The sequence below is a fragment of the Gallus gallus genome, chromosome Z, assembly GCF_016699485.2.
Source record: "Gallus gallus isolate bGalGal1 chromosome Z, bGalGal1.mat.broiler.GRCg7b, whole genome shotgun sequence".
NCBI classification, from domain to species: domain Eukaryota; kingdom Metazoa; phylum Chordata; class Aves; order Galliformes; family Phasianidae; genus Gallus; species Gallus gallus.
The window spans coordinates 45,446,337-45,465,921 of NC_052572.1; the positions used below are offsets into that span (position 1 = coordinate 45,446,337).

At 42.8% G+C, this 19,585-nt stretch overlaps 2 protein-coding genes across 12 annotated transcripts in view; one reads left to right on the forward strand and one right to left on the reverse strand.

Annotated features, from left to right (window-relative positions):
• Positions 1-18,375, reverse strand: part of CDC42SE2 (CDC42 small effector 2) — a 90,567-nt gene extending 72,192 nt beyond the window's left edge. For 5 of the 10 annotated variants that reach the window (NM_001302117.2, XM_046905491.1, XM_040655643.2 and 2 more), the window contains exons 1-3: positions 18,015-18,375; positions 17,457-17,513; positions 375-447 (exon numbers count right to left, since the gene is read on the reverse strand). The gene's annotated coding sequence lies outside the window, so the exon portion shown is untranslated. Of the gene's footprint in view, positions 1-374; positions 448-1,750; positions 2,262-17,456; positions 17,623-18,014 lie in introns of those variants that run through there. The other 5 variants (XM_046905494.1, XM_046905495.1, XM_046905496.1 and 2 more) reach the window with 3 other exon arrangements.
• Positions 17,765-19,585, forward strand: part of LOC101749463 (actin-1-like) — a 33,778-nt gene continuing 31,957 nt past the window's right edge. For both annotated transcript variants that reach the window (XR_213814.5, XM_046905665.1), the window contains exon 1: positions 17,765-17,909. The gene's annotated coding sequence lies outside the window, so the exon portion shown is untranslated. The remainder of the gene's footprint in view (positions 17,910-19,585) is intronic.

Genomic DNA, 19,585 nt, shown 5'->3' on the forward strand with positions numbered 1-19,585 from the left:
CACTGGGGGCTCCAGACCTGGACACAGCACTCCAAATAGGAGTGCTCTCACAAGGGCAGAGTAGAGGGGGACAATCACCACCCTGTTACCGGTGGCCACCTGTCTTCTGATGGAGCCCAGGATAGCATTTGCTTTCTGAGCTGCAAGAGCACACTGCTGGTTCATGTTAAGTTTTTCAGCCACCATCACAAGGGTGGAAATCAAAATGATTTTTAGAATTCATGAAAAGTGCCATGAAATCAAATCCAATCTATTTAAGATTAAAAACCTTATAATGATTTGATGGTTTTGTCATCACAATGAATATTCATAGATTCATTATCCACGTTTAGCTGAACATTTAAAATGAAAAATAAACTAGCTGTATTGCCTACCTGTATTTCACAACTTGAGTTATTTCAGTCGTTTCTGTAAGCAGCAAGTTATTTACTGAAGATATCCCCAATTCTAAAGAGGAGGAAAAAATAGCGTAAGTATCTGTTACAGTTGTCAGTATAGATTATCTATAGCACAGTAACAATGTAACTTCATGTTATTATGAAGAAAATACAAGAGATATCAACAGTCAGACCAAAATCAGGTATTTCTTCATTTCTTTTCCTTTGCAAAGCACCACAAGTAACATAACATACAAAAGCTTGAAAACTCAATGGAATCAATGAATGAATGAAGGAGAAGCAGCTTCCTTGTTTACTGCAGTGTTTAATTCAAGAGACTGACTTGTGCACTTTTGGTGTTCTTTACTAATATGTTTCCACAAATAAGAGTTGAGGAAATACACAATTTTTCTTTTTTTTAGTACATTTTTGTTTGCCGTATAGACAGGCATGTGTTTAAACACATAAGTATACAATCTGTTTTTAACATATACATACAGTAATAGTTCATGAACTAACTGTGAAACAGGAGTTCAAATGCAGCATTTGCTGAATTCTGGCTGTTTTCTTTGCTAGAGTCAAATCTTAATATTACCACAGGCTGGTGGAAAGGACCAAAACAGATGTATGTTCCAACCAATTTTGTGTGCAATTCCAGCTAGACAATACATGTCATTCATCAGGCTTCAGAACACAGGTAATGCCAGACTGTACAGACCATTTATTTCCTGAACTACGTATGTAATAGAAGTGCATAACTTTTCAATTAAGACTCATGGTATTTGTGAGCAAAGAAGTTTGCCATTAACTATCATCCATGACACCTGCTAACAAGCTCAGCAGTCCTCAGTAAAAGGAAGGATGGATTACAAGTACTGAAAGCAATAACAGAAACAGATTCAGGAGAATTATATCCAATTAAGAAGAATAGCCACTTCACTAGAACCTGCTGTTGAACTGTTATCACCAGTGGGTTATTCAATGGTGCTACAATTCTGTTAAAAACAACAACAAAAACAACCTAAAATCCAAAACAATAACAGCAACCAATCCTGTGTTCAGAGAGCATGCACTTGTAATAATGAACTGTCTCAACTACACTTGCATATCAGAACTGGACTTCTAAACACACAAAGGATGTGAGGAAAGTAGACAACTGCAATCCAGTTCAAAATGTTAACGTAAAATACGGCAGAAGGTATAGTAAATTAAATGTTATGCATCTCCTGTGTTAAACAGAGTAATATTTGGTGAATTTTAAAAATGTTTATTTAACATTTAATCTCTTCTACTCCTGAGGTTCTTAGTGTTTTATCTCTCATGCTACATGAAAAGACATTTGCTTGCTGATTTTCAGTAGGGGCTTGTCATACCTCAGTCCTTCATTGTTCACAAAGGAACTGAGTCTTCTGCTTTTTGTCAGGCTGACACAAACCAGATTTAAAAAGTAAAATTGTAGTCTTTTTAAACTTTTTTTTTTAAACCTTTACCCCATACTCTCCTGAAAAAAAATTGAAAGGAAAATTTATAGACCAGAAACAGTTGAGGCAGACAAAAGCAGGTACAACAGATTGTATAAGTGAAGAAAAATGTTAAGAGAAGAATGCTGAGGAGGAAGGTAAGGAAGAGAGGAAACTCATCAGAACAGTATTATACGTCGCAGACAGAAAACTGATAACTTTCTTATTAGGACAGAAATTTGGGAGGTGGAAGGAAAAAAAAAAAAAAAAAACCGTGCGGATCAGTTGCATAGCAGAAGTTCACACCGAGGGAGCCTTCACAGGAAAGAAAATCCACGGCAAAGCTGCATGGAAAAAGCCCTTGGGAAGGGTGGGAGCAGCCCCTGACCTGCGGTAGCACTGACGCGGTAGGGGCGGAGTCGGGGGGTGACTGCGGATAAAATCTGCCACTTGGGAGCTGAGCAAACAGGACGTCCGGGCAAACAGCGTGCGGCTCGTCAGAAGGGCGTGACGCGGCAGCTCACGCACGGCGGGAGAGAGAGCAAGAAAGCGAGTACTGTGAGGGCTACAGAGATAAAGTTCATTAGGTGTTTATCACCTGAGAAGTTCAGGGTCATCACACTCTGAAGTGCAGGATTATACCTCCAAGGACCGAGACCTAATCATGCTATGCATTCGAAGGAGAGCTAGTGTGTCCACCCCTGTCAGGAAGGATGTTGCAATCCTGAGGCTACCATGTAGCACTTCAGATCTTCGGCTGTGAAGAGTGCATGAGCCTCTTAGTGTCTTCGTGCGGCAGCAGTCAGAATAGCTGTGTGGTGTGAGCACGTACACGACTTACTCAGCCGCATGGCCAAGCTACAGGATGAAGAAGTGTCATTAGGAACAAAAAGAAGAAGCAGGGAAACCACAGTTCATCCATGCACAAACAGGTTATTTCAAAGGAAAAAACATAAACTCAAGGTAAACAATATCACATCAGGTTGAGGAAAAGAAACTGCAAGGCTGGGGGCAAGAACAGAGCAGATGGAGGCAAGTCCGTGCCTGAAGCTGCAAACAAAAACCCCCCTTTTCTGCTCCACCCCTCCAGGTGCCTCTGTACAACAAGTATGAGGCCCTGGATGTGGAAGGCCGGTCTGTGGGTGGTGACAGCCCAGTCAGTCTAGACATTCTAACAAAACGAAACCATTTAAAGCCTTCCTTTAAAACCAAGACTACTTCACTGAAGAAGAGATGAGTATTGGTTGTAGGTGATTCCTCCCTACGAGTAACTGAACATCCAGTATTCCAAGCAGACTCTCTTCTTAGACAAGTCTGCCATCCTTCTGGAGTTCGGGTGAGGGACATCACTGGGAAACTACCCAGTGTGGTGCAGCCAGCAGACCACAACCCCTTACTGTTTTTCCCTACAGGGAGAGAAGCAGCAGCTACATGTGGGTCAAGGACTATCAAAAGGACCTCAGGGCCTTGGAACAACGGCTAACGGAACTGAATACACAGATCATCTTTTTTTCTCTGCCTCCTGCATTGCCTAAAGGCACAGAAACAAATCAAAGGGTCTTATCTTTAAATACCTGGCTTTGTGGCTGGTGCCATCCCAGTACTTTGGGTTTTTTGACAACCAATTAACCTACACAGTACTGGGTTTATGGACACCAGATGAGGTTTGCCTTTCTCAAAGGGAAAGTAGGATCCTTGGGGAAAAGCTATGGAGGCTCACTGGAAGGGCTTTAAACAAGGTGTGAAGGGGGCGGGCGGATAGTGAGCCTTCCCATGATAAGGTGTGTGAAGACATAACTATATTAGAAGGTCAGGGTGATGGCAGGGGCCCTGAAGGACCCACTGTCTTGAGGGGTGCTATCAACACTGCAGCACATACAAAACTCTACGATGATGAGGCAGTGACTGCTGGGGCAACAGGAAAATGCAATGGGGAAAATCAAGGGAAATATCTAAAAGGAATTGAGGAGTTATCCTTTAGGAAAGTAACAAAACAAGCTGCCCAGCTAAAGTGCCTCTGCACAAATTCGTGCAGCTTGGGGAACAAACAGAAGGAACTTAGAAAACAATAATATAGTTGCCATTACCAAAACCTGGTGGGATGGTTGCCACAACTGGAGTGTGGCAGTCGATGACAACAAGCTGTGCAGAAGGGACAGATGAGGAAGGAGGGGATGGGTGTTGCTATCTACATCAGGAAAGAAAGAGAATGTGAAGATATTTTGGTAAAGATCAGTTATGAGCAAGTTGAAAGCCTAAGGATGACAGTTATAGACAGAGGCAGCAAAGAGAGCCTTGTGATGGGCATCTACTACAGACCACCAGATCAGACAGAGCCTGCTGATGAGGCCTTCTACTTCCAGCTACAGGAGGCATTGCAATCACAAGTGCTCATCCTGCATGGGGACTTCAACCACCCAGACATCTGCTGGAAAAGTAGCACAGTGAGCTGCAGGCAATCCAGGAGGCTCCTGCAACGCACTGACTTCCTGAGTTAAGTAATAGAACAGCCTCACTGGGCAGGAGATGCAATACTGGACCTATTGCTCATCTATGTAAATGAACTGATTGGTGGTATCAGGATTGGAGGCTGTCTGGGCTGTAGTGACCACGCTACTGTTGGAAATATCCAAATAATTTATCAGGATGGTATCTCCAATAAAAGCAGATTTTATTCGTGATTGCAATGGCGGGTATCCTGCAAGCTGGAGCGCACACAGAAAACAGTGTTACATCTTTTATGCCTTACTACCTGATGCTTATCTTTTCCCCTCCTGGTTCTTCACTAGATGTTTAACTTCTCCTCCTTAAGTTTTCTATCACTCAGATCTTGTCTGTCCAGCAAAAAAAATTAGTAGTCTTTCAACACAACAAGCCTGTTGATATCCTTTTCACAGTGTTTAGGAGTAGGCCATCTAACTTGTCTTTAACTCAAGGCTCAGAGGTATCCCAGATGGCTGGACAGACAAGAGCTGCAGTCTTTGTACCTATAAATTACTCCATCTACCTAATCTCTGTGACTATAAATTACTTTACCTATCTGCTGAACATGCGAAGACTATCAGAGACCCCAGATGAAGTAAAAAGACTAGGAAAGGAGTACTAGTAATATATTTATCTTGTTAGTTCTAATGCAAAACCAACATCCCATTCCTACACTATGGTTGAGTTCACACTCCAGAGGAATATGAAACAGGTGAAGAGTAAAATTGGGAAGCTAAACTTTAGGAAAGCTAACTTTCATCTCTTCTGGGAGTTAGTCAGCTAAACACCCTTGGAAACTGTCCTCATGGGCAAGGGTACAGAGCAGAGCTGGCAGGTGTTTAAGGAGGCTTTCCTCCAGTCGCAAGAGCTCTCCATCCCCAGGTGTAGCAAGTCAGGAAAGGAAGGGAAGAGACCTGCCAGGCTGAACTAGGACATGCTGGTCAAACTGAACAGCAAGAAAAAAATGCACAGCCAGTGGAAACAGAGGCGGCTACCATGGGAGGAGTATAAGGAAGCTGCTAGGTTGTGTAGGGATGTGGTCAAGAAAACCAAGGCCCAGCTTAAACTGAACTTGGTAAGCATGCCAAAAAGAACAAGAAAGGCTTCTACAGGTACCTCTACTAGAAAAGAAAAGTCCAGGAGGGCATACCTCCAGCCCCAGTGAGTGACACAGGCAAGCTGGTAAGGACAGACATGTAGAAGGCTAAGGTACTTCACAGCTTTTTTGCCTCGGTCTTCCCTGATAATTACTTGTCCCACAGCCCTCAGACATTTGGTTTGGTAGGAGGGGGAATGGAGAAGCAGTGTCCCTCCCACCATAAGTGAAGATTAGGTTCATGTCCACCTGTGGAACCTGAGCTTCCACAAGTCTATGGGTCCTGATGAGATGCTTCCCAGAGACCTAAGGGAATCAGCTGATGTAGCTGCCAAGCCACTCTCAATGATACTTGAAAAGTCGTGGCAATCAGGTGAAGTCCCTGGTGACTGGAAAAAAGGTAATATCATACCCATTTCTAAAAATGTCAAAAGGATGAGTCTGAGAATTACTGTGAGAAAACAGTTTGAGAGCAGAAACGTCCTCCAGGCTTTCAGTGCTTAAAGCAATCTGAGCCTGGGAGAGACACTGATGCCAACTCCCAAAGCATTCACCTCAATTCAGCTGCCACGACATTCATGGCCCATTGGAAATGCTCTCAGTATTTGAGCTGAGAGACTGATGAGACCACAGTTTTCTTCAGCACAGCAAACCCACAAGGCTGTGTGACATTCCACAGCCTCAGAGGACAGTTGCAAAGCAGCAGTGAGGCAGGCCCACGCCAGAAGCGTGCTTCCCGCCATATCTGATGCATGGTGAGCCCTACTCTGCTGCTCAGTGTGGCTCTGTGCAAAGAGAGATGCTGTCGTCTCTCAGCTACAGTGAACTACAGCTCCCTTGAGGGTACCGCAAGCAGCTTAAAAAGTAAAATTATTTGAAAACTAAAAGCAAAACTGGATTCAAAGAAGCATTACTTCTCTGCATCTGAATCTAAGATACTTCACAACTCCACCTCCTCTGCCCAACTTCCATTCTCACTCAGTGGCAGGGTGTCAGCTCAGAACTATGCAAGTGAGCAGTTCAGAGCAACAAGCCAAGCAACTCTGATCATGTAAGTGAGAAAAATCACTGCAAGTGGTTATGTGTTAAAGCCTCTGGCTTAAGGAGCACCCTATAAAACTCCAAGGACACATGAAGAATAGCTATAATACAATTCAGTGGGAACTTGGATACCATGCATGGCTGATATAAACAAGAGTCATGATAGGAACTGCAGAATGGTCTGAAAAGGGAAAACTTTCATGATTTTGGTAATGTTAGGAAATAAAAGGTGTAAGTTTATGTGGAGACATTTATATCTAAAACAGCCAACTAAAATGCAAATTTTGTCAGTTATATTTCATGAGTGGCATATTGGCCTTAAGAATCAACTCTAATGAAGCACCTCAGGTCCATTGCAGGGAAGCTGCAGTAAAAATACAGTAGAGTACCAGCTGAAGCAGTTTCTACTCTCTATACTCCCTTTCGTATCGAAAACAGTCAGAGGTAAAAGGCTGAACATTTAGTTGCAAGGCAACAACTGACCTCTCTTGTTCATTAATACAAAGCACACTTCTATTTGGAGTCTGTGGAAGTATAAATCTTTCAGGCTCTGAGCTAATGCTCACCTAACACTCCTAAAAATGTCACAGCCTTATTAATAATTAAAGACCATAAAATATTCAGTTAATGACAATGGCAGAATGCTGCCTTTTTTTTTTTTTTTCTGCTTTCCTTATTAACATTTTTGTACTCAAACACCATAACAGATATTTCAAGACTGCGCAGGGACTAACTTAAATTTAAAAGAAAAAAAAAATCTAAAACAGTCTGACCAGGCTAAAAGCAGCGCAAACTGATCCGGTTCAAGAAAGAAAAGCTAAGTATTTTGCTGCTTACTGGACTCTGACCCCCTTTAAAAAGGTGTTCCTGCAGGCTAGCTCTACAACACTGCTGAAGAGCAAAAAGAAGGAATTTCAAACATCTGAAACCAGTAGCTCAATATGTAATTCAAAATGACAACTTTGAAATGTGAGGTCTCTGTAGAGCTGTCACCTTTTACATTAGAAATTTTCCATAGGCTTCCCGAACACGGTAAACTGATCAAACTTGATGAATCGGAGACCCTAAACATTTTGGTAATTTTGATTCAGAGTCTGAACTTGCGGAGCCTGGCAGTACAGAACCTAGTGGTTCTCTAGCAGCAAACATCTGATTTACAATGCACCAAGGATGATTTGTTATGTGTACTAAAAGCTTAATTATATTTACTGTGCACAAATTGGTGAGAATTATAGTGGAAAATGGATCAGGTGCATTAGTCTATCTAGTTTTTTCTACCTCTTCTCATTCATGTGAATTCGCTCTACTTCCCTCCTAATAATTTTTTATTTTTTATTTTTTGCTTTATCGCAACTGGGAGAAAAGGGAAAAGAAAAAAAGATCACAGTCAAGTCTCTAAAACAGTGTACTTTTCAAAAATGTTATGGCAGGAACAGCCAGCATACCTTAATGGCCCAGTTCAACTTCCATAGAGTTACATAAAGTTTGAGGTGGGAAGGAACCACTGGAGGTCAACAGGCTCAATCTCTGCTCAAGCAGGGACACCCACAGCAGGTTGCCCACAACCATATCTAGGCAGTTTCTGACTACTTCTAAGAGGGGACACTCGACCGGAACAGGCTGTCCAGAGAGGCTGTGGAGACATCTCCTTCTCTGGAGATACTGAAAACCTGCCTGGATGCTCTCCTGTGTAACCCACTCTAGGGAAACTGCTTTAGCAGGGGGTTGGGCTGAATGATTTCAGAAGGTGCCTTCCAACAGAGTAGAGGGGGACAATCACCTTCCTGTTCCCGCTGGCTACCTGTCTTTTGATGGAGCCCAGGACAGCATTTGCTTTCTGAGCTGCAAGAGCACACTGCTGGCTCATGTTAAGTTTTTCATTCACCAGGACCTCCAGGTCCTACTCTTCGGGGCTACTCTCAAGAACTGCTCCTTCCAGTCTGTATATATGCCTGGAATTCCTCCAGCCCAAGTGCAAAACCTTGCACTTTGCTGTGTTGAACCTCATTAGATTCACTCCAGTCTACCTTTCAAGTCTGTTGAGGTCCCCGTCCTTCCATTTTGTCAACCGCACTGCTCAGCTTGGTGTCATCAGCAAACTTGCTGAGGTTGCACTCAATTCCATCATCAATGTCACTGGTAAAGATATTACAGAGCACCGGTCCCAAGACAGACCCCTGGCGGACACTGCTTGTTACCAGCCTCCACCTGGACATAAAACCATTAATCACCACCCTCTGTCTGCAGCTATTCAACCAATCCCTTATCCATCGGGTGGTCCACCCATCAAATCCACATAAAATTGTCTTTACAGCAAAACATTTACTAAGATGTCTTACTATGACCTCAACTGGTAGAAGCAACAGCAACAAAGCCTTCACATTGTACTTTCAGATCCTGAAGGAAAAGGAATTGAGTTTGAAGATTAGGAAAAGAAGAAATAGCACATATTTAGCATACTGTTAGTATTTGAATAGTTATTTGCACCAATGCCACTTTCAGAACAACCAGACTTTTATTTTAATAGTTATATTTTCTTTAAAGGACTTCTTTATTTATACAGTATTTCACTAAAATGCATTATTTTGACTATAGCACATCTGCCTGGTGTGAGTTTCCCAGAAATGGAACCACTTTGCCCAGCTTACCTTTAATGGTATGTTTTTCAAATAGAAGTTTTTGAAAAAAAAATAGAGAAGGATGGAAAAAAGAATCATCTTACTATCAATATGTATACGCATCCTGAAAACAGAGAAGGCAAGGACTGGTAGAACGAACAACTGTTGGTTCATTGTGCCCTGAGTAAACAAATTCACCACAGCCCCTGGTACCTTGATTCTTCTGCATATACTGTGATAATGTCTCATACTTTTGTTTGTAAAACAGCTTGGAATATAACTATAGTAATTAAGATTCCAATGAAGAGATTCAAGAAACAATACTTCACCATAACTCTGACTTGTAGGTAATGACAAATACCGTGCAAATGCATTCAGAAGAACCTGGCTGACCTGCTTCAGATACAGTTTAGGATCTCAGTGATAATTTCACTGCTAAACTCATCATAGCCAGGGCTTTACTTGAAATACTTCAAACTGAAAGGATTCACACACTGCTCCTATTAAATTCCTGGAAAAGGTCTGGAGTAAGTGGAAGAACTGCTTAATATTAATACATGGGTGAAGAAGAAGCTCCAGTGCAAGACTTACAAGTTTTTTCTTTAAAGCTCTCATAACAAGCTTTACACTGGTGCAACAGGAGGGTGGTACATGAGGAAGAGATGTGTTTAGTTAACCATGTGTTTCTCAAAGGTGTCTATACTGGCATACAGAGTCTTGGAAAGAGCCTCAATACGGTCTCAAATGGAACTACCATTTTTAAAGAGAACCACAAAGTAAAGTAACTCAAACCAGCTTAGAACTGAGTCAAATAACAGAGCTGAACACACCTATATTTATCTTTCAGAGTAAGACATTATTTCAATATTGAAATAAAAATTGAATTATGCAGCAAACCATGGCTGTACCAGCCACAGCGATACTAGTGACAGGCTTGAAGTAAAAGTAGATCACCTAAATATTTGTCTAAGATGAATTTTTGACAGGACAAGAAATAAAATTATACAAATAAAATAAAGTAAAACTTACTGAATAAGTAGTCTTTGACGAGCTCCACAAATGATTCCCTCAAACCCATAAAAAGTAGTGCAAATAGCACTTTTTTCCGTAAACTGGCAGTATATAGGGATTCTTTTTTTTTTTTTTTTTTTTTTTTTTGGTAACAATGTTGTAAGCAAGTTTTTCGATTGTTTGTTTGTTTGTTAAGTACCATGTGTATGAGGACAATAAAAAAACTTATGAGCAAAAAGCACATGAAATATCAAACAAACAATAATTTGAGGACCACTCCGCCATCCTTACCACACAAAAATTAGACATTACTTAAAATAGCTTCAATCTACTTCTTTTAAGTAAACTGACTTCCTAGACACAGAAAATTAGCTAAAATCCTACTCCTGAACTACTACAACACATAGTTTTGACTGGAGAAATTAGTATCTACTGGAGCTCAAAATCTGTTTACAAAGTTTGAGTAAACATGACAGATCTTAACTTAAAACTGGTTTTTAAATCAATTTTACTTTGTTTTGTTTCTCTCAAGAGTAAAGCTTACAAAACAAAGCTTATTTGAAAGGGACTTCAATATGGAAGATCTGGCCAAGCTAGCTTTCACTGTAATGGTTAAGGAGGAAAACAGGTAGCTGAGCTCAGAGAAAAAATTGTACTCAGGAAGCTTTATAGGAGTAGGTGGAGTTCCTTTAGCAACTAGTGTTTGACGAGAATAGCTGCACCACATGGGGCCAATTAAAAGAAATGCTATCAGTCAGCATAGGAGTTATGGAGCATGAGCCACAAGATAAAGCAACCAATAAAAGTAACAAAGAGCTTTCCACATAGTAATGCAATGTTTCACTGTGACTGTTTTTGTGAGAAAACCAATTTATGAAAGTTCTGCTTTTGCGCAAGGTTTAAGTAGTCATTCTCCAAATTTACTTGATGACTACAGGAGGAAAAAGATCCCTTTCCAAAAGGTGAAAGTAAAATAATAGTGATAAAAACCCCATATAAAAGTAAGCCTATGCTTGGACAGAAAAGGTACTAAGTTTAATATGGAAATTTCCCACTTCAGCAGTTACTTAGTTCATGCATTGTTTTGCCCTTATACTGTGATTCATATACAGATAAAACAAGCTGTTTTAACTTAACTGGTTAGATGTAGTTAGAATAGTTTGTCTGTTTGCCTAAAGAACAACAATAAATACCATCTTCTGTTGTGATGTGAAAACACTTTGTCAGAGCTGTCGTCAGTATAAGTGATCTCCTAGCACTAGGAACCCCTCATCTCTATATGAAAATTCCTCCTTTACTGTGATGAAGATGAATCACTATTTCTTCTCTAGCACATCTCCTACAATGCAGACAGTTTAAACAGTACAAACAAGCCTTAACACAAATCATAATACTTCTGCTACAGCTCTACACGGATTCAAATTGTGCCCAGCAGAGAATGCAACTGACAATTTTCTAATAACCACAGTACCAAATCATGGTACACAGGTAACTGTAGCACAACAGACTCTTGACAGTGCTAGATGTTGGCCTGCATTATGAGCTTTATTTTCAACCTCAGGCAAATAAGTAATTCATGGAATGTAACTCAGCAATTTCTATTTGAGCTATCTGTTGAATAACCCTAACTTTGAAACATGATAAGCAGCAGATTCTAGCTTTTCAGGTAGTGAAGATGTCAGCAGCTTGCTTTCTCCTGTATATCACTCTGATGCACTGCTGTATGTGTACAGAGGAGGTATCTGTTCTCGCTTAGACATTTTATAACAAACATTACTGATCTGATTGGAGAGAAGGATAAGTAAGTCAGAGGAGGAAGTTAAAATGACATATGTGACTTCTCAGAAAGCTTGCAAGATCTGCTGATGATAAAACTGACACCTTAAGTCTTCCTTCTTATATCTTCTCCCAAACCAGTGTCTTAATTATAACACTGATTAGAAAGATGGGAGAGCACTCACATAAGCATGCCTTCACTACAGGCAAGAAAACTACTTTTTTTGGAAAAGAGAACATAATTACAAAGAGAAACTTCTGTTCCCCTTAGGATATGTCTTGGTTTCAGCTGGGACTGAATTATTTTCTTCATAGTATCTGGTAAAAACAATGTTTATAACACACAGATATTTTAGTTGTTGCTGAACAGTGCTCCACAGAGCCAAGAATGTTCCAGTTTTTCAGCTTCTCATACTGTCCTGCCAGACAGGGATCTGGGGGACATAAGGAGCTGGGAGGGGATAGAATCAAGACAGCTGATCTAAACTGTCCAAAGGGATATTCTACAGACTACCTAGACTACAGCAAAGCCTTTAACTCTGTCTCCCATAGTATTCTTCTAGAGAAGCTGGCAGGCCATGGCCTGGACAGGTACACTGCCAGCTGGGCAAAGGGCTGGGCCCAGAGTGCAGTGGTAAATGGAGTTAAATCCAGCTGGTAGTCACTAGTGGTGTTCCCCAGGGATCAGTATTGGGGCCTGTCCTGTTTAATCTTTACTGATGACCCAGATCAGAGCACTGAGTGCACCCTCAGAGAGTTTGAAGGTCACATTAAGCTGGGAGGAAGTGTTGATCAGCTCAAGGGTAGGAAGGTCCTTCAGAGGATCTGGATGGAATAGATGAAAGGGCTGAGGTGAACTGTATAAGCTTTAACAAGACCAAGTGTCAGATCCTGCATGTTGCATGGGGTCACAACAACCCCAGGCAGAGCTACAGGCTTGGGGCAGGGCGACTGGCAAACTGCTTGGTGGAAAAGGATCTGATAGCCAGCAGTGTTCCCAGGTGGCCAAGAATCCTGGCTTGTATTAGAAACAGCGTTGCCAGTAGGAGTAGGGAGGTGACCACCCCTCAATGAGAGCCACGCATACATTTTGGCACACTGGTGAGGCTGCACCTCAAGTACTGTGTTCAGTTTTGGGGCTCTTGCTGCAAGAAAGACAGAGGCCCTGGAGCATGTCCAGAGAAGGGCAATGGAGCTGGTAAAGGGTCTGGAGCACAAATCTTACAGGGAGTGACTGAGGGAACCAGGATTGTTTAGTCTGGAGAAGGGAAGGCTCAGGGGTGACCTAATCACTCTCTACAACTGCCTGAAAGGAGGATGTGGTGAGGTAGCAGTCAGTCTCCTCTCCCATGTAACAGTGATAGGACAAGAGGGAATGGCTTTAATTAGCACCATGGAAGGTTCAGCTTGGGTATGAGGAAAAATTTATTCTCAGAAGGAGTGCTCAGGAATTGGAGTAGTCTGCCTGGGAAGTTGGTGGAGTCACCGCCCCTGAAGGTGTTCAAGAAATATGTGGATCTGGAACTGAGTGACATAATTTAGTGGGCATGGTGAAGATGGGATGGTGGTTGGACCGGGCAATCTTAGCAATCTTTTCCAACCATAATGATTCTATGGTTTTAGAATTCCATATCATATGGCATCATGTGAAAAAAACCTATAAAACTGAGAGCAGTTGTGGGGCTGATGCTGCTCAGAAATTGATTGGACATCGTTGGGTGGGCAGTGGGCAACTATGTTGTGCATCACTTATTTTATTAGCATGTAATTATTATTGCTATTATTTCTCTCTTCCTTTTCTTTCTTAGTAAATAGCTTTTATCTCAGTCTATGAATTCTATTTCTTTTTTCCTCTGATTCTCTCCCCTAGCACACTGAGAGGAGGGAGTGAGCAAATGCCTGTGTAGTACTGAGGTACCTGCCAGGTTAAACTTCAGTAGGACAGTAGTTATCACTAGACTAAGAAGCTGATGTGAAAAATTAAACTACAACTGCACACAACACATAGAAGTAAAAAAGAGACTGAAGGGGTCCTCAAGCACTATAACACCCAGCTGTACAACAGGCACTGAGAACAGAGTCTCACAAAGTGCTCTCCTGAATCATTCATCTTTTTCTTTTTTTTTTTCCCTATAACATTCTCTGTCAAAACCAGCCAGCATTCTCACCACTAATTTTCTCTTCATTCTACTCATTAGGTGTAACAACAGCCTTCAAGGCTTCAACATGTTCAGCGCAACTGTTTGGCTTTTCTCTTATCCACTTTCATTTGTTTCAGGTAGCTCTGTCTTAAATTTATCATTATTTCTTGACATCATCAGTAGTAAAGCAGTAAAAAAAAAAAAAAAAGATACTAATAATGCAAGACTGACTTGTATCATTTGCATCATCAAAATATCCTCAAATCTTTAAATAATTATGAGATGCTTGAAATCTGCTTTTTTTTTTTTTTTAAAAAAAAGGATCCACTGCTTTACAAAAACACTTCTCTTTTCATGCCCCCTTTTCTTCTCTACTCCCAAGTTTATGTCAATCTAGTCTATTCAAAAGTTTGTTCGTGAACAACAACATATTATTTATTTGTGCAGTCATCATCATATACACTTAGCTTCTATAGCACATCTGTTCCACGAGGAAAATAGCAAAACAGCTCTAATACTAAAAAAGCCTCTATAATATTAGTCCTGCTACAGTATGCTGTAAGAATTGATAAAATTGCATTAGAAAATGGGCATTTATGCACCAACCGCATATATGGAGTACATAGCAGCAAATTCCCCACAAACCTTCAGCAAAAACAAGAATGCTTTTCTTTGTACCTAAGGCATCAGAACTAGCTAGCATTTTCACACATCTCAATTATGTGCTTTGCAGAAAAACGCTACTAGTAGGAGACATAATGAGATCAATATTCTAGATGGGTAGTTACTGGTAGTTACTAGCAAGCACATTTTCATTAACATGACAGAGGAAGGTACTAGCAAGGTTGTAAGAAGGACCATGCTATTGACTTCCCATTTTCTCATATCTGCACAGAGAGGCATACCATGAGAAACACAAATCCAGAGCTAGGGAGGCGACCAAAGATAAGTGGCCTGTTCAGGTGTATGTTTATGTCAAGCAATACTTTTTAGTATTAGATAGAACCCTACCTATTAAAAACATGTGTTGAACTAATATATCTGATGTGAAATTTCTACTCAACTCCTACACTCAAGTTCCCAAGTGTAGTCAAGAGCTGCAGCTAAAAGACTGAAAACTAATTTGAACAGCCAAGGGATCACTCAAAGGTAGGTAAAGTCAATTGTATTTGGATTATATCCAAGTGCTCAGTGACACTGACCAGAACCCAGTGATATCTGCATTCAAAGCAGAGCTAAATTGAGTCTTTATTGCATGTGTAAAGCAGACTGGCAAGAGATTTTCTTAGCCATGTAGTGCACCAGGCTTACATACAATCTCCCACTTCACAGCAAGCCAAGTTCCCACCAGAAAAGGAAAAGAAAAAAAAAGACTTGCAAGAAAGGTACTTTTGGGAAGCAGTTTGCTATATCATTGAGTAATTTAATTCAGCTTTACATTTCATGCCTAAAGGTTGGTCTATGATCCCATTAAACAAACGAAATATCTCTGCACTATTCTTAACTTCAAAAAAATTCTTTAGCTCCAAGAAACTGCCACCTCAATCATATACTCCATAATGAAATATTCCCCTTGTAATCCATGTGTCAACAGTGTAAAAAAATCATTTTTATTTACATAATCCTGTATTGCACTGCCAGCAAGAAATCTTACTGATGAAAGAGACACCCCCCCCCCCACACACACACATGCGAACACACACTCCACCTTTGATGGTCAAAAGGTCTGGCACCAATATCTAAAGGGTTTGGGCAAGCTCCAAAAGGCTTGTCCACGTTACCAGGTGCAAGACTACCCAGGGACTGCTGATTAACAAACTACTTTACCACCATGAACCATCACCCCTAGAAAAGCAGAACAGTGTTGATTATACACCAGAGAAAAACGTTAAGTGTGAACTTTTAATATTTCCTGTTTACTGTAACATTTTCATAGGACGTAATCCGATTTCTTGACACTACTTTAGGAGTAGTATTCTAATCACTGCAATGAATGCTCTGATGGCTAGGAAGAAAAGTAGTAGTAAAAAAGAAAAAACATTCAGAAAGTCGCTTGGAACATAAACTGCATTTTCTTTTCTCCCTTTCAATTTCTAAGGCAGCCCAACTTTTTTTTTTTTTTTTTTTTTTTTTGACAGCAGAAAACATGACAGGATGTTTGAAACATTTTCATTTCTCTTTTTTCAATCATGACAAGCCACCACCTCCACAGGCGTTCCCTTAGATGGCCACACTGCAAGCCACCACAGAACTCCTGACATGTTTATAGGGTCAGAACTACCATGATTCTTCAAAGTAATTTGTGTGGTTGTATTACAGTATAGGTAAATTGTCTGTATACGGTTAGCTTTACAGCTTTAAATAAAAGATAATATGTGATACAGCTACAGCATTTCTCGACAACAAATTGCGCCTGCCAACAGTTTCAGTTTTCTTCATCTTGTGTAGAAATGGATTAGGATATATCATAAACCATACAAAATAATTTCTCAGTTTCTGACCTAAACACCTTTGGTCTAGATACTCAGAAACTCCACAAGGCAGTGTCTTGAACACGGAATAATTGATCTGCTATGAAAATGACTGCCTCCTTTTCCCAAAGCAGAAACTGTGTTGAAAACATTTCCTATATTAGCAAAATATTTTCAGGTATTCAGACAACTATATCCAGATTCTAAGGTGAAATTAGATTTAAAAGAGCAATGATGTATATACTGGTAAACAAATCTATGTACATATCAGAATTTATATATAGCGCATGACTTAATTACTTATTTGAGCTTCCACTTAGTTCATTAGTGGTTGCAGTAATTTGCTAGAATATTCTCTACAATTCCATTGACAACAGCCCCTTCTAACCTCAAAAAAATAATCACTGTAAGTTATTTTGTCTTTCAAAATTGTGACTATGTCACAAATGTGAAAGATACCTTTCAGAAACATCCCTGTACCTGTACTGAGCTATCATTAATCAGATTACCTAAGCAAATGGCATTGACTAAACATTCCTTAGAATGTGCTTATTCCTCACACATAACACTGATTTATTCAGTTAAATATAAGGAAGCACATCAGTGTTACTGCTACAAGGGCTCCCTGCCTGTTGAACTGAGATTCAATGGCAGCCACTTGTCCTTTAGGATCAAATAAGACTCAGCACCAAACAAAATACACAAAAACAGAGCCTCAGGCTTTACAAAAGGGTACACCTGGGCTTTACAAACCACTTCAGTTTTGCATCCTGTTATTACAGTACTGTAAAGATGTACTGCAATGGCTGTCAGAATTCTGTTTAGGATTTCATTTAATTTGCATCTGAAGTTTAATGTAGCCAAAAAAAAAAAAAAAAAAAAAAAAAAAAGTAGGAGAGAGATAATTCCTCCATCCATCCATCCATCCATTCATCCATCCATCCATCCATCCATCTTTAAGAACAGAATGAGTGGACTTACAGTTTAAATCATATCAACTTCAGAGCGAAAAGTCCCGGGACCTTATGTTCTCTCAGCCTGTAACAGCAAGATTTTGGTAGAAGCACACGTTTAGATGCGGTCAAAGGCAGTCGAACCCCCCACTCAGTGGGCAAGCGCACCTCCGCTGCCACACGGCCGCACCTCCGAGGAAGCACTATCGGGCTGCATTTATGGCAAGCTCGCGGCCTTCAGGGCGCCCCCCCACAACACCACCCTGGGGTCGCTCCACGCCTATGCCGCCTGCCTGCCCCCGCCCCCCGCAGGCCGGGCCCAAGGCCCGCACCCCAGGCACCCGCCCGCCTCGGCACCTGCCCGATAGCACGACAGAGAGCAGCGCGCTTCGCCGTGCCCGCAGCCCGCCGGCCGAGCATCGCTTCAGGCCCCGCTGCAGCGCCAGCGCACGGGCAGGGAGCGGTCCTACCCCGACGCCAGGTATCGGTACCCCCGCTCGGTCCGGCCCGGTCCAGCCCTGCCCTGTTTGCCGCTTCCCGTGGCACCGGCGGTTCGGGCTTGGCGGACCCCCGCGACGTCACTCACCGCTGCCCACGGCGGCGCCCGCTCCTTTGTCTGCCCTCTGCGCCTCGGAACCTCCGTACCCCCCCGCCGGGCGCCCCGCGCCTCTCCCCGCGCTGCGGGGCGACTGCAAGGAGGATGCGGATGCGATCGGCGGGGCGTCCGTTGCGCCCGGGCAGTCACATGCAGCGGGCGCAGGCCCCCTCTCGCGCTCCCGGCCGAGCGCCCTCCCTGCGCGGTGCGGCGCGGTGTTGCGAGCCCGGCCGGGAGGCTCTCGGGCGGGGTGGATGGAGGTGAAGATGGCGACCTCGGCAGCGCTGCTGTGGCAAGGGGAGCGGATCCCCGAGCGGCCAGCTCCGCGCCGGTCTCGGCTCGGCGCTGGGAGGGAGGGGACAAAGGAGGCCGGCCGGTAGCGACGGCGGCTGCCGCCGCCCGCTCCCTCTCCGCTGCCGCCGCCAGAGCGCTTTCAAACCGCCGCCAGCGGCGGGAGAGAATGTGCCCGGCCCCGCAGCGACCCCTGCCGGCCCTTCCCTCTGCTCGGAGCGCAGCGAGGCCTTGCGTCAGCGGCGGCCGGCAGGGCAGGGCAGGGCATGGCTGTGCCTTGCTGTGCTGTGTCGTGCCGGCCGGCGAGCTGCCGCCGCACACCCCACACGGTGCCTCTATAAGGCACTAGAGCCGCCGGCAGCCCGGCCGCTGCCGTGGTTAGCAGGAAGTTCCATTCAGCAGCCTGCAACCTGCAGGCCCAGCTCCGGACCCCTCCCGGCGTGTCACAGGGTTCGCCTCACCTGCTGCGCTGTGCTGTGTAAGGGGTTAATTGCTTGCTTAGTCATCGGCGGTAGTGCGCTGTCCTTGCAGAGGCCGTGGGAAAGCAGTTAGCGAGATCTGATGCGGTCAGATCAGAGCTCCAGGAGAGGGGAGTGTAGAGCACGGCAGAAAGCTCTGGGCTGGACCGTTCACAGCACCGGGCCCCTCATTTTGCTGATGGCCTTTCCCATCTTATCGACAGCAGGGTGGTGGTGAAGCAGTAACTGGTTCGCCAAGCCCAAATAGCTATTACAGCACCAGGAGTCTTGAGCAGAGTGCTCTCCACACCACTTGCTGACCATGCACTGTCTTAAATAAATAAATATTTAAAAGATTCACTTCCAAACTAAAGTATGAATCAGCCACACCAGCGGCATTTTTCATGCACCTGTTTAGACAGTGGACATTATCCGGTGCTTGCAAAGCGCTACTGCAGCCCTTGTTAGCATTGGTTTTAAACTTCTCCTTTTTCTCAATGGACTTTAGTTCATGAGAATTGTACGATACAGAGAGAATACTATTGTAGCCATTTTCAAGATGAGAAATCGCTGCATAAAGAAACAATATAGCTCGCCTTAGGTCATACAGGTAGTCCATGGTAAAACCAGAAACCAAATCATGGAATCGTAGAATCATAGAATCATAGAATTGTGTTGGAAGGGAGCCACAAAGGTCACCTAGTCCAACCTCCCTGCAATGAACAGGGACATACACAGCTCTGCCAGATAGCTCAAAGCCTGATCCAGTCTGACCTTGGATGTCTCTAGGGACAGAGCATCCACCATCTTTCT